This window comes from Aquarana catesbeiana, linkage group LG05 (genome assembly GCF_042186555.1).
Source record: "Aquarana catesbeiana isolate 2022-GZ linkage group LG05, ASM4218655v1, whole genome shotgun sequence".
NCBI classification, from domain to species: Eukaryota; Metazoa; Chordata; class Amphibia; order Anura; family Ranidae; genus Aquarana; species Aquarana catesbeiana.
Window position 1 is genome coordinate 620,572,124 of NC_133328.1, and position 16,284 is coordinate 620,588,407.

Sequence of the window (16,284 nt, forward strand, 5' to 3'; positions counted from 1 at the left end):
ATACCTTAAGATAAGAATAACAATAAAATTAACCTATAAGTCCAGCGCTATGTTTCCACTTTCCTCCACTGATATTAGGGGAGTATTCCCCTTACTGTAACCAACAGTGGGGTACTGTTCCTCCAACCAATATGAATCATTGGGCACTCTTACCTCTGCTGACCACAGGCGCTATGTAATTTATTCCCATTGACTATGAAGCTTGAGACTTGTCCACTCACACCGACAATGGGGCATCTTCTACTGCCACTGGCCACAGTTAGGACCTTCTAAAGTCTAAAGAACAGAAAATTGACCCTTTGTTTAGAAAGCTTGGAGACCCATGCTCAAGGAGCTACAAATCATTAGGGATGCAGCCACAAATATCTTCTTTTAGGGGCTTTTCTTGTTCTTGTTGTTTTTATTAAAACAAAGCTCAAATTCAGCATAAGAGTTACCCACACTGGGTGTTTTAGCAATCTTCCTCCACCAAAGAAATATACATTCAGCCTCCTGACTTCTACTTACACTACCGCTGCTCTGCTCTGACACCACACTTTGGGTACTTTTCTGTATCCTCCAGACCAGTGTTTCTCAACCTTTTTTAGTCAAGGCACCGTTTATAATGATGCACAATCTTGAGGCCCCCATTCTAAAATAAGAAATGAAAAGTTTAGCATAATACAGCAGAAGTGACAGGCATAGGATATCAAACATTAAAGGTGATTTATTTGCACAGCTAATACTGGCTAGTACTGACTATAATTCCAGTGTTTCTTCTCACCCAGGGGCAGACTGACCATTCTCAGGATCAGTAGGGAGCCCCATCAGAGGCTCACTTCATCCTGAGAGGTGCCCACAGCTTTACTACCAAGAAAGAAGTTTGAGGCAGGATGAGGCAGTGAACCATGATGCTGTGGCTCGTGGCCGCGCTGCTGCAGCGCTGGGAGAGGTGTGTGACTTCTGCTGGCCGGGATAAAATAGATGGTGGACCCATGGGGATGAGGGCAGCAGCCCCCACCACTTCTCCTCCAGAGGGGGTCAGCGAGGGGCGGAGCCACATCTCCGCCATGGGGAAAAAGCAAGTCCATGCTGAAGAGAGGTGGCAGAGTCAACAAGTAGCAACCTACCTTGTATGCAGGTCAGTGATCACTAGACTGCCAGCAGCTTAGTGTGTTTTCTATATCAGACAGTATGCAATAGCCAGTGTGATAGTGACTGTGCTCTATTACCTATGTATACAGTAACACTAATATCTGTACATGAGTGACACAGTGTACAGATATCAGTGTTATATATCGGTAATAGCACTCAGTGTACCAAGGCCAGACCACTCCAGGGCGGTCTGGGACCAGAAGGGGGCCTGGCCACACAGTGGGGCACGGATGGCAGGGATAGAGGGCAATTAGAAAACAATGCCCTATGTCTATGTCTCTCCCTGAAGTAGCTGAAAGCTGGCTTCTCCCTCTCCCTCCCACCGTCTTTCAGCTGCTGTAAGGAGAGACACAAACACAGGGCACCGTTCTGTAATTGCCGCCCTGCTGCACAGAATCCCTTTTCTGTCCTGCCTATATCTGATATATCTGTGTGCCCATCTGTGTAGCTGGGCCCCCCTCCCTCAGTTCTGCTGGCCTGCCGACCAGCTGCTGCGGATACACAGAGTGTTGTCAGGATGGAGAGCTGTGAAAGGGGTACCAGCTGCTTCCTTTAGTGAATAGACAGAGTAAGTGGTACTGATCATGCTTGTGTCCATTCATAACTGAGGCATAGTAAACTATGTTTACTATACTTTAGTTTTTGAATGAACAGTAGCTTCTGTCTCCTGTTCATTCATCTACACTGCAGTTGAGGCTACGGAGAAAGGAATTAAAGAAATCTCTGTCCCCAGTTCCTTTGTCTGTCTCAAAGGTGACCCCTGATATCCCACCAAAGCCCCCCAAACAGTGTTGTAAAAAAAATATATATATTTTTTTTTAAAGTGTAAAAAAATAACAAATTGCCAAAAAAAATGTAAGAATGAAAAAAGAATAATTAAAAAATTAAAAAAAAAAATTTAAATTAAGGGCTCATTCCCACAGATTCTCTGGCTTATACAGTGTGAACGAGCAGTTTGCTAGAGCCGTCTGTTACTCTATGTGGATGAAGCCGCTGTATGAACACAGCCGCAGGTCCTAATTTGATAAGTGTGCAGGTTTGGCTTCAAAATTCTGTTTTCGGGGGGACATACACATGCTTTCACATGCCTGTCAAATTAGGACCTGTGTTCATACAGTTGCTGCATCCCTATAGCGTAACATAAACTGCCTGCACACAGCAATAGTCACATAAAAAAAATAACACTGATTCACACCATACAGGCCACAGCACCCATGTGAATAAGCCCCAAGACCCCCTCCACACACAGAATTTTATTTATTAACTCAATACAGCTTTACCTTTGAAGCCTCATACACATGGACGTTTTAAAAAATGAGCTGTAAAGCTAGTACCGATGCCAGGAAAAAACACCCGCATTTTGCATTGGCGACAATGCAAACTTAGCCGCGCCAGCTTTCAGCTGCGTTTCTCTGCCTCTATTCAAAATCAGTGGTTCCCTATGGGAGCCCATTGATTTGAATAGAAGTCGCACCAGAAGTCGGATCAAGATGATCCGACTTGCGGTGCGACTTGTGTGCTAAGAATCTTGAAGGAGAACCCCGCCAAAATGTAAATTTTTTTTTGCGTGAGGTTCCCCCCCCAAGATGATATCAGACCCTTCAGTCTGGTATGCATCTTAAGGGAAACCCCCACGCCAAAAAAAATGGCTTGGGGGTCCCCCCAAGATCCATACCAGACCTTTATTCGGAAAGGCAGCCTGGCAGATCAGGAAAGGTGGGGGACAAGCGAGTGCCCCCCCTCCTGGACCATACCAGGCCATATGCCCTCAACATGGGGGCGTGAGTGCTTTGGGGCTGGGGCGCCCCCCCACCAAAGAACCTTGTCCCCATGTTAATGAGGATGAGGGCCTCTTCCCAACAACCCTTGCTGCTGGTTATCGTGGTCTGCGGGCGGGGGCTTATCGGAATCTGGAAGCCCCCTTTAACAAGAGGGCCCCCAGATCCCGGCCCCGCACCCTACTGAAAATATAATTTTGATATTTTCAAGGGGGGGCCTGGACAGGTAAGCTATACATAGCCCCATGATTTCTAACAGCAGTCCTGAGGCCCCATGAGCAGGGCCGTCTTTTCACAGGGGTACCTCTGGGCACAGCCCCTGCAGTCCCCCCCCCAACAGGGATAATTGTGTGTGGCTAGACCAGGTGAACAGTGCAGCGGGTGGGGGAAATAACTGGAACCGATCTTTTGTGGCTCTGAATACAGCAGCTGAAAGCCGACATCTCCTGCTCCAACTGCTGTAGTGGACACCACAAAAGATCGGTTCCAGTTATTTCCCCCACCCGCTGCACTGGTCCGGATTTCTCTCTCTGACTGGACCTCCCCATGCTTCAGTTTAGGAATGAACCGCTGTCTCCTGTTTATTCATCTGCAGTGCAATTGAGGCTACAGAAAAAGGAATTTGGGAATGTGTCCTCAGTCCCTATTTCTGTCTCACAAGTGAGACTTCAGGGGTCTGTTTAGACCCCTGATATCTTGCCAAAGCCCCCCCCCTAACAGCGTTGTAAAAAGAGCTGAGCTCTGTGCCCCCCAAAGCGGGTTTGCCGTTTTAATGTTGCAGCATAAAGATGGCTGGTGCATCGGCCATCTTTGAATCTGGGGGCCCCATGATCTTTTATTGCCATGAGTTGTCAGTCCATCTGCCTCCGTATTCACCTTCAGTTTCTCTCTGTCATTCAGCTAAAGTGCCGATGTAGAGGGGCACACAAGGATGCAACTGAGGTCCTGTCTATCAACCTATAACATCAACAGTTGTTAGAATGACAGCAGCAAGCCCAAGTTTGTAATGCTGCACAATCAAATGTCCTGGCTTTGTGTAACATAAAACGCAGGCTTGATTGCCCTTCCAACTTGTTGACAATTTTTGGGAACTTTGAGCCAATTTTTAGGCATTTTGCCAAGGCACACCTAAATAACCCAAGAGGCAGCTTTGCGTATATACTTAACAGCTCTCTGCTGCACTGGCTCCCACTGGTTTCCAAGGTGAAGCCCTCCTGATACCTGGGCAGAGACCTCCTCTGTCTCCCAGGGTGGAACCCTGAACACTAGTGACCTCTCTAAGCAAAGCCCTGCACACATTTACAAAATCAGTGTGTTGGTTCCCCGCAAAACCTGGAACCAGTTTTGAGATACCATTTCAAGTCTCTACGCAGCCTCCAGGCTCCTAGACCTAAACTGGGTTTTACCAACCTCTGGAAATCTAGTTTCCGCTGTATGATACAAGCACCCTGGAGCCCTATAACTTCCCTTGACAAAAACCCTGGGCGACAAAAAAACCTACTAATGCTGTGTCAGGGGAAATCACAGTCAAACCCAAAAAATTATATAGACAAATCTCTGGACTTGGAAGCTGTAAAATATTACATTTTTGTTCTAGATGTTTTGATATGCTTTTAAAACAAGTGTAGTGCTACTGCCACAGAAATCTCTAGGTATGCTGGGTTCTCTGTTCTGCCGTGACACACCTTGTTATAGACTGAAGGCCGCTCGCATTTGTGTAACATGTTTCTGTGTGTTAAAATGTTTCCACTTTATAATAGTTTACAGAAAATAGGCAACAGGCAATCCATAATAGGTAAAGTAAGTATTTTATAGCAAAGTAGAATAAACACAATATACATACCAGTAAACAGGTCAATAAATACATTAGATTAACTAATGGGAATATTAGCCTTGTGTCTGGGGATAGAAGTTCACATGTCCATGGAACCCAGAAGATGCTATCAGTGGTGGGCAGAGGTTAGCAGAACTCTGCCCTGTTGTCAGCACTTCAGCTTTGGGGATGGCAATCTCCAGATTTTCTACTGCCGATTCTTCAGCCAGGATTTCAGAGTTGTCAACTGGTAATTCCTGATAGTCCCAGGCAAAGGGAGCCCCACCCTGTTGCTGAGCAGAGTCTAGCAGCTGTCTGTAGGCGATCTCCAGCTCCCATTCCTGAACGGCCAGGAACTCCAAATCTTCCTGTGCCCAGTGCCCTTCCAAGACATTCAGTCTTCGCTCTTTGTGCTCCCTTATTTCCTCCAAACGCCACTCCCAATCACTCCCAAAGTCAGGGTCCCTGGACAGCCTCCAATACAACAATCCCAGGCCATTATAGACAAAGCCTTCTGTGGGGCTGTCATCCACTGACCACGGGCACTCTTGGGCTACATACAACCGGAGGGCTCTGTAGCTCTCGTCCAACCGCATCTCTGCCCGGATCAGCCTGCTTAACTCAGCTGTCCACTCCTGCTTTGGTTGTTCCCCCAATAACAGCATTCGTACGTCATACTGCGACCAGTACCTTACATGGATAGAGGGGAGAACTTTCCCTGGTGGTGCTGCTCACGGGCTAGGGCTTCCTTCCAGAGTTCCCATCGGATAGAATCAGACCATCCCAGCAGGACCTGCTCTGATACTGGTCCTCTATGCTGTATGTGCATCTCTCACAACCTTCCTCTTCCATGGCGGCTGGTATCTGTACCTCTCCTCTCCTTTCAGTTGGTGCTGCTGTGACTTCTGCTGCTGCAGCACCTCTTTGCTGTAGCCAATCTGCATCCACAGCCACTATAACTAGGTCTATGATCTCTGCTGTAGGGTTAGGACCATAATGTGCCAGTCTTATTTTAACAGCCCGATCAAAACTTGCCTCTTCGGGTGTCCTGTCTGCTATGCTGGGCCTTTCCGTTATGTTGGGTCTCTCTGCTCTATCCATTTCGAGTAGTTCTGCGATAATGTCCCTCTTCTTGCGGTTGTTGGCCAGTCGGCCCCGGTTCTCCAGTAAATCCTTGAGGGAAGAGAGCTTTAGCCGTTCATACTGTGCTTCCATTGTCCTGTGTCCTCTTGTAGCTGTCCTTTTGGGCTGTGGGAATGATCCCACTGCTGCCACCAGTTGTAACGACACCCCGAGTATGAAAGGGGTTAAAGTCGTTTAGAACATTCTATACCCAAACACAAAGGCAGCTACCGAACACTTCTGTACACCACATTGTGAAGCAGTCACTATTTATAATATGGCACTTACGGGGTTCCCAGAGTTTTGTGTTTTGGGGGGGACATGGACTTGAATCCAAAGTAACATTAGTTCAGGGTCCCCAGGCATACACCTCACAAAGAGTATTGTTCCCTTAAAATCCAGGGCCCATAGTTGAAAGGCAAGAGGCCTGCATTCAGTCCTCTCCAAAAGTCTCTAGGTCTATCACATTTCTCCCCTTTCGGCAGGAGACTAACACAGTCACAGTGCCCATCAGTAATGCCTGCCAGTGACGTCTCATCAGTACTGCCCCTCAGTGCCACCTATAAGTGCCCATCAGTGCAGACTTTCAGTGCCCATCAGTGTCGCCTATCAGTGCCCCTCACTGCCACCTATGAGTGCCCATCAGTGCCGTCTATCAATGCTCATCAGTGCTGTATTTCAGTGCCCATCAGTGTTGCATATTAGTGCCTCATCATCAGTGCCCATCAGTGCCACATCATCAGTGCCACCTCATCAGTGTCACCTTATCAGTGCCCATCAGTGCAGCTTATCAGTGCCCATCAGTGAAGGAGAAAACTTACTTATTTACAACATTTTATAACAGAAAAAAAGAAAAAAAAATTTTTTTCCAACATTTTCTGTCTTTTTTTATTTGTTTAGCAAAAAATATAAACCCCAGTGGTGATCAAATACCACTAAAAGAAAGCTCTATTTTGTACCCAAACAAAATGCTAAAAAATTTTGTTTGAGTATAGTGTTGCATGACTGCGCAGTTGTCGTTTAAAATGCGACAGCTCTGAAAGCTGAAAATTGGCCTGGGCAGGAAGGGGGGGGAGGGGTGTGCCCTGTATTGAAGTGGTTAAACTAGTATGCACAGCATTAGTAAGAACTGCATTAACTGTAAAAGCATGAATGGCACAAAGAAAAAGTCTCACTGTAACTCTTAGCAATGCCTATTCAAAAAGTGTCCCTGAATTCACTCTGTGCATACAGTCCTTTAGTGGGTGGATGTACGTGTTCTTAATAAGGGGGTATCCTCGGAGGTAACTTTAAAGTACCTAGTACCTAACTGTTGGCCAGCTTTAACTGGGGCTCTTCTGTAGGTGGTGCACATATAGCTGTCCTTTTAGGACTATACACAAGGGGTGGCTGGTGGGCTGCTAGGTAAGGGGCAGTCTAAGCTGGCATTATTTGTGGGCAGCAAGAAATTAAGCTTGGTAGTTCCACTCACCACTCCCAGTATGCAATGGATTAGGTCCAGTATGCTTGGCGATCAGTTGTCTCAGTTCTCGCTGGCTGTAGACACATATGGCAACAGGTCTCCCAGTTCTGGTCCCAGGACCAGCGACTCTTGATGGTTCAGTCACTGAGCCCTAATGTGGACATGAACAGTTCCAAAATCCGGACATCTGTAGCCCGCCACTCAGGAACTCTGTCCTCATAAGGTCCTCCATGGCTCTGGCTCAGCACTACTCAGACCTTTGGTAATTTTCCCGGGAAAAGTTCTGTATCTCCCCTCCTCTTGACACAGGACAACCTGGGTATGGTAGTTCTGCAATCATTCACTTGTATTGTACAGTGCACCATTAAGACTACATTTCCCATGATCCTCAGGCTCTGCATAACAAGCCCTCTACCTGCCTCTGATTGGTTCAGGTCCACTGCAGCCAGGACGGAGAGGTAGGGGGCAGGAGTGCACGGGGGATCATACAGAGCCACTTCGATGCTTAAACAGCAGGGAAGCTCAGGGTGAGAAGCAGCTGCTGCAGCACAGAGGTGATGGAGAGAGGGAAGTGAAGGGAGAGAGTGACATGCAGCCGGCAGCACACCCAGCTACACAAGCAAATAATACAAATAAGTAATTCATTTATAAATAATTTGATGCAATTTTAAACATTGCTAGTAGAATTAACTAAAGTCTATGTTTATTATAACTTCCTATAATTAACTACACTATAGAAAACAGGCAGAATATCTATCGGTTACTTGGCATACAGGCTGTTTAGCTAATGTTGTGGTTTAAAATCAGTTGTTGATGGAAAAGTAAAGTTTTTATTTGTGTCACATACAGTATACGTGGGAAGTGTGAGGTAAACAATGACACTTTTAATGACAAACTACGTCACACAACCATCCACGCTTTATAAGTGAGTCTTGGGTGTCAGCAAACATGATGAATATTCAATGATATCTTATCATTTTCATCTTTTATCTTCAATCAGAAGTTTAAATTAACTAAAGGATGTTTAGGAAGCTTAACCTTCAAAAAGAGAAATGATTTTATAAACACAGTTGATCAAGAGAAAGATGGGCTACAATACCCTCTTAAAGAGACTTTACCTACTGTATGCCTTTACCTACGCCACTTTAATCAGTCACTATCATGGTGGTGGTGGTGGGGGGGGGGTTAAACCTTGACTTCATCCACCTGTTTAAGCTTTGACACTAATCAACACCAGAGTGGAGACAGGTCGTAGCCCTATTTGGTCAGTGACATAAACAAGCATCCCATGCCCCTTTGTTTAGGAGCCAAAGTTAAACCTCTTAAGGACTGTTGGTGAGATCACTTCACTGAATTCCCAGGTCTGCACACCTACTGTGTCCATTATAAGGGGTTCTCACCAATCTTGTGCTAAGTCCCTAGGTTCACAAGCCTGCTGCACCCATTATATGTGATTCCACCATCCCTAGTGCAATTTTACTTATTTTAAATTATAAAGAATATAACATGAGGATAAGGAACTCACAAAGGTAGGCTGGCACTCAAAAAACTTCCAGGTAGACAGAAATAGAGTTGAGAATTACAGCAGGGAGATTTCTCTGTTACCGAAAACCAAGGTTGTGATTCTGCCTACCCGGTCTTTGTATTAGCCTCTTGTAGTTCCCTACACAGCATCATTCAGATTGGGAGAAGAAGGGGCAATTCTGTATGCCAATGAGGAGACCGTGACCAGTCTCTTTGTCCGGGTGGTAACAGACTCAATCCAGGGAAAAAACATCATCCTATACTCTTGCAGCTGTGAACATCAACAGAGTTGGTCACTGAAAGATTAATAGCGGCCAAAATGACAGCTTGACAGGTGAGCTTGGCTAAGGATCAATACCTGAAAACACATTGTCCTGGAGACCTGAGGTGCTTCTTGTCTTCCCAGAAGCATCCCCCAATATTGGCAATTATGTCATGTCTAGTGATGTCACTTCTGGTACCAAGAGAGTGCAAAGGTGTGGTTGGCGCAGGTTCTAGGGCACTTACTGTTTAGCACTATTGGGTTTTCAGCATTCGGGACTTCACCTAGCTGGATTGGCCACCTGACTGGGCCTTTTTGCACACAAGTGGCTTTTATTCAATTCTTTGTAACTTATTAGATTTTCCTTGCTGAAGCACACCTTTGGATGTATGGCTATGGTGGACATCATTGACTGTCCGTATTTAGGGGCACATCCCATTCATATCGGTTGATGCTCTTGTTGTTATTGGAGTTTCTATTATTGTTTACATCAAGTCTGGGTGTAGAAATTTTTCTTCTTGGGTTTCTACATTGTTCATATTTCAAGAATTTGTGTGTGTCGATCAGGAAAATGACAGATCTCAATGGAGAGCAGACACAATTAGTTTTAAAAACAATCTTCCTGTAAGATTATATGTGCATTTGTTGTATTTTATATATGTTATTGACCCATAAAAGCCTCTATTGTGTAGATGTCCAAAAGACCAGAGACTGCTTCTGGGCACCACTATCTTGGATGTGATGTCACAGCCCCAGCTGACTCACAGCTGTCACTCAAGTGACAATCTATAGTATTCCCCCCCCTATTCCAAGGGGAAGGCTGTCCACAAGGTTTAGGAGTGTGTCTATGGGAATGTTTGACCATTCTTCAAGAAGCGCAATTGCACTGATGTTGGATTGTACACTGGTCCAAAGCATTTGGTGGTGGGGGGATTATGGTGTGGTCCAAATCATTTGGCGGAGGGGAGATTATGGTGCAGGGTTGATTTTCCTGATCCAACATGACTGCGCACCAGTGCACAAAGCAATGTCCATAAAGACATGGATGAGCGAGTTTGGGGTGGAGAAACTTGACTGGCCTGCGTAGAGTCCTGGCCTCAACCCGATAGAACACCTTTGGGATGAATTAGAGCAGAGACCACGAGCCACTCCATCTCGTCCAACATCAGCGCCTGACCTCACAAATGTGCATCTGGAACAATGGTCAAACATTTCCATAGACACACTCCTAAACCTTAAGGACAGCCTTCCCAGAAGAGCTGAAGCTGTTATAGCTGCAAAGGGTGGGCCAACTCAATATTGAACCCTACGGACTAAGACTGGGATGCCATTAAAACTCATGTGCGTGTAAAGGAAGGTGTCCCAATACTTTTGGCAATATAGTATAGTATAGTATAATATAGTGTATGTGCATAAGCTGCTAAGCCACTTCATGGCACCCCAGTATTATCTACAGTCCTAACTAAATTGTGAGAGCCTCCATAGTAGAAGCACATGCATTATAATGGATAGGCAGAGGGCAGGTGAGCCTGGAGGAAACCCACCCCTCCTTAAAGGCACAGGGACACACATTTAAAATTACAGGTTGGGGCTAGCAATGAGCTTTTTGTTCGAGTCGAACCCATGTTCGTCTCGAACATCGGCTGTTTGACCGTTCGTCGAATTGCGAACGATATGGGCCGTTCGCGCCAAATTCGCGTGGCGCGTCACGGCCCATAATTCACTGCGGCATCGCAGTGCATTGCTGGCTGATGATTGGCCAAGCATGCACTATGACCCGCATGCTTGGCCAATCACAGCGCCGCCTGAAGAGAGAGCCGTAATTGGCCAAAGCCAAGGAGGCTTTGGCCAATTATGGCTCAGGGGATTTAGTACACGTCCCACACTATATAAGGCAGCCTGCACGGCGGCCCTGTGTAGTGTGTGTTCCGGCATTCATTGAGAGAGAGAGAGAGAGACAGACAGTGACATTTGATTTGAGTTAGATAGATTGGGCAGAACAGTCAGTCAGTTAGCTGCACTTACAGTGTATTGTGTATATATATGCATCCCAGGTGTTGCATATATATACACTGTATTCAGTTTAGCTAGATCCGTTCTTGTTATCTTCCTACTGACAGGCAGGCTTGTCTTGTTACAGTATTTACAGCTACCTGAAGAAAATTACTGGTATTCTTTTGATCCTATTAGTACCACAGTCAGGCATCTAGACTATTTACAGTTAGTGCAGTGCGTCCTGCTCACAGTGTTCAGCTAAAACTACAAGTTAGTGGGGTGCGTCCTGCTCACAGTGTTCAGCTAAACCTACAAGTTAGTGGGGTGCGTCCTGCTCACAGTGTTTAGCTAAACCTACAAGTTAGTGGGGTGCGTCCACCTCACAGTTTTCAGCTAAACCTACAAGTTAGTGCAGTGCGTCCTGCTCACAGTGTTCAGCTAGATCCGTTCCTGTTATCTTCTTACTGACAGGCAGGCTTGTCTTGTTACAGTATTTACAGCTACCTGAATAAAATTGCTGGTGTTCTTTTGATCCTATTAGTACCACAGTCAGGCAACTAGACTATTTACAGTTAGTGCAGTGCGTCCTGCTCACAGTGTTCAGCTAAACCTACAAGTTCGTGTAGTGAGACCTCTGCACAGTGTTCATCTAAAGCTACAAGTTAGTGCAGTGCGTCCTGCTCACAGTGTTCAGCAAAAACTACAAGTTAGTGCTGTGCGTCCTGCTCACAGTGTTCAGCTAAAACTACAAGTTAGTGCTGTGCGTCCTGCTCACAGTGTTCAGCTAAACCTACAAGTTGGTGTAGTGAGACCTCTGCACAGTGTTCATCTAAAGCTACAAGTTAGTGCAGTGCGTCCTGCTCACAGTGTTCAGCTAAAACTACAAGTTAGTGCTGTGCGTCCTGCTCACAGTGTTCAGCTAAAACTACAAGTTAGTGCTGTGCGTCCTGCTCACAGTGTTCAGCTAAACCTACAAGTTGGTGTAGTGAGACCTCTGCACAGTGTTAATCTCAAGCTACAAGTTAGTGCAGTGCGTCCTGCTCACAGTGTTCAGCTAAAACTACAAGTTAGTGCTGTGCGTCCTGCTCACAGTGTTCAGCTAAAACTACAAGTTAGTGCTGTGCGTCCTGCTCACAGTGTTCAGCTAAACCTACAAGTTGGTGTAGTGAGACCTCTGCACAGTGTTCATCTAAAGCTACAAGTTAGTGCAGTGCGTCCTGCTCACAGTGTTCAGCTAAAACTACAAGTTAGTGTGGTGCGTCCACCTCACAGTGTTCAGCTAAACCTACAAGTTAGTTTTTTGCGAGCTCTGCACACACAGTGTTCAGCTAAAGCCACCTGTAGAAGGTTGGTGGTGTTCTCATACTACAGGCAGGCAGTTGATTTTGCTAGCTGCAGTATCAGTACATATATATATATATATATATATATATATATATATATATATATATATCCAATCTTAGTGCAGCTACAGGCCATTAGTATGTCTGGAAGGCCAAGAAGGAGAGGCAGATAGTCACAAGCCAATAAGAGAGGGCAAGCAGGCTCTGTGTCTAGTGCTGGTCATGGAGACGGTGCATCCTCATCAGCACGTGGCCGTGGGACACGCTTGGCCTTTTTTTCGGCAGCTGGCCGCGTTGAGCCGCAACATGCGGAAGACTTGGTCGAGTGGATGACCAAGCCGTCCTCATCCTCCTCATCCTCTCTCACCCATGCCCAGGGTACTTTGTCTGGCAAAGCAGCGGCCTCTTCCCTCGGCTCAATGTCATCAGTGACTCCTTCCCTAGCCCCACCATGTCCTCCTGAGGAGTCCCTCGAACTGTTTGACCACAGTGTTGGGTACATGCTCCAGGAGGATGCCCAGCATTTGGAAGGCTCTGATGATGATACTGAGCTCGATGAAGGCAGTAACATGAGCACGGACAGAGGGGGTGCCCAAGAAGGACAGCAATCTAGCAGTCATGCTCCCCCTGCTGCAGCATACTGCCAGGTTTGCTCCAGTGATGAGGAGGGAGGGGATGATGAGGTCACTGACTCAACGTGGGTGCCTGATAGGAGAGAGGAAGAGGAGGAGGAGGAGGCGGCACATCACCAATGAGGCAGGATGGCCAGGGGCCAGCCTAAGGGCAGCACATTGACTGCATCACACCCCAAAGCTCCACATGTGCAGGGCGCTGCAGTATCTGCGCGTTATTCAAAAAGTTCTTTGGTGTGGGCCTTTTTTGAGACAAGTGCATCAGATCGCACCGCTGCTATTTGCAACATATGTCTCAAGCGTATCTCGCGTGGCCAAAACATCTCCCGCTTGGGTACCACATGCTTGACCAGACATATGTTGACCTGCCATGCAGTTCGTTGGCAAGCGTATCTAAAAGACCCACACCAAAGAACAAAGAGGACCTCTCCTTGCTCCTCATCAGCTGAGATCTCCAACCCCACTATACCTTCAGTCCTCTCTGAGACCTGCACTGAGAGGAATGAAGGTGTAGAATTAGGTGTGTCACAGCCAAGTACTTGTGGGCAATCTGCTTTTGGTACACCGACGTCAGATTGTACCAGGCAAATTTCCCTGCCCCAGCTGCTGCACTGCCGAAAGAAGTTTGCTCCCAGCCATCCACATGCGCAGCGGTTGAATGCTAGCTTGGCAAAATTGCTAGCACTTCAACTGCTGCCTTTTCAGTTGGTAGACTCTGCCCCCTTCCGTGAGTTTGTGTAATGTGCGGTTCCTCAGTGGCAGGTACTGAAACGCCACTTTTTCTCACGGAAGGCGATTCCGGCTCTCTACCGGCATGTGGAAGGCAATGCCCATGCCTCGCTGGACAGGGCGGTCAGCGGTAAGGTGCATATTACCGCTGACTCATGGTCCAGCAGGCATGGACAGGGACATTACCTAAGTTTCATGGCGCATTGGGTGACTCTGCTGGCAGCTGGGAAGGATGCAGGACAAGGTGCAGTAGTGTTGGAAGTTTTTTCCGCCACCACGCCTCCAAAATGCTAATGATTGTGACACACCTCTCTCCTCCACCCCCTCCTCTTCTTCTTCCTCCATGGCCTCTTCTTGTGCTTTGTCCTCGGAACCAGCGGTGCTCCGTAGCCGTTCAAGGGGCTACGCAAGTAAGCAGGCCAAAAGATGCCATGCGGTGCTTGAGCTGGTGTGCTTGGGGGACAGGAGCCACACTGGGGCAGAGGTTCTGTCAGCTCTGCAGGGGCAGGTTCAGAGGTGGTTGACGCCACGCCAACTTAAGGCAGGAATGGTGGTTTGCGACAATGGCACCAACCTCCTCTCTGCCCTCCGACAGGGACAAATGACCCATGTGCCCTGTTTGGCTCACGTCCTTAACATGGTGGTGCAGCGGTTCTTGGGCAGGTACCCGGGCTTACAGGATGTCCTGAGGCAGGCCAGGAAAGTCTGTGTGCATTTCCGCCGGTCATATAATGCCAGTGCTCGGCTGACGGACCTCCAAAAGGAGTTTAACCTGCCCAAGAACCACCTAATCTGTGACATGCCCACCAGGTGGAACTCAACGTTGGCCATGCTGCAGCGGCTGCACACGCAGCAGAGGGCCATCAATGAGTACCTGTGCGACTATGGCACCAGGACAGGGTCAGGGGAGCTTGTTTTTTTTCCCCACACCAGTGGGCCATGATCAGGGATGCATGCACTGTCCTGTCACCATTTGAGGAGGCCACGAGGATGGTGAGCAGTGACAGTGCATGCATCAGTGACACTGTCCCCCTTGTCCACCTGTTGGAGCACACGCTGCGTGGAATAATGGACAGGGCACTTGAGGCAGAACAGAGGCAGGAAGAGGAGGACTTCCTTAGCTCTCAAGGCCCCCTTTATCCAGACAGTGTTCCTGCGTGCCCGCCGATCACACAGGAAGAGGACGAGGAGGAGGAGGAGGAAGATTGTGTCAGTATGGAGGTGGAGCCTGGCACTCAGCATCAGCAGCAGTCTTTAAGGGATCAGTCCCAAGAAACACATGGACTTGTACGTGGCTGGGAGGAGGTGGCTGCGGACCATGTCGTCCTTAGTGACCCAGAGGACTCCGGACCGAATGCCTCAGCAAACCTACGCTGCATGGCCTCCCTGATCCTGCAAAGCCTGCGTAAGGATCCTTGTATTCGTGGTATCAAGGAGAAGGACCAATACTGGCTGGCAACCCTCCTTGATCCACGTTACAAGGGTAAGGTTGCGGACCTTATCTTGCCATCGCAGAGGGAGCAGTGGATGAAACATCTTCGGGAGGCCTTGCAGAAAGGTCTGTGCAACTTGTCCCAGAGACTGGGAGGTTACAAACTCCTGTTTCTGGACAACGTTTTCCTGAGGCTTCGGTCAGTCAAAGAAGGAGCGGTGGAGAAGGTGGACGTCTGACCGATGCGTTCAGACAATTTTTTGGTCCGCAGCCCCAAGGTATGATCGGTTCCAGCAACCATCGCCAGCATCTGTTTTACATGGTGCAGGAATACCTAGGGGCAAGATCAGACTTGGACACCTTTCCCACCGAAAATCCTCTGGGTTACTGGGTCTTGAGGATGGATCACTGGCCAGAGCTTGCACAGTATGCAATTGAGCTACTGGCCTGTCCTGCATCCAGCGTTCTTTCGGAACGCACATTCAGTGCTGCTGGAGGCGTGGTAACCGATCACAGGGTGCGTCTGTCCACCGACTCGGTCGATCGACTGACCTTCATAAAAATGAATCAGTCTTGGATCACCACCAGCTACCAAGCACCCGATGCTGATGTAACCGAATAATTTTTTTTGAAATCTCAGATCCCTTCAAAGACTGCCTATGCTGATGCTGAGTGACTATCCCTGAGTAATTATCCTCTTACTCCTCAATCATCACGCTGATAGCTTGTAAGAACATTTTTGGTTCTGGGCGCCACCACCAGTGCCTAAGGCCCAATTTTTCAGCCCCTGTTTAACAGGGGCGTGTAATTACAATTTTTGATGCAATACTTTGCAGCAGGGCTCGTTCCTGCGTTCCAACTAGAGTGTCTGTGAGGGGTTGCAGTGTTGTGGCACCAGCACCAGTGCCTAAGGCCCAATTTTTCTGCCCCTGTTTAACAGGGACGTGTAATTACAATTTTTGATGCAATACTTTGCAGCAGGGCTCGTTCCTGCGTTCCAACTAGAGTGTCTGTGAGGGGTTGCAGTGTTGTGGCACCAGCACCAGTGCCTAAGGCCC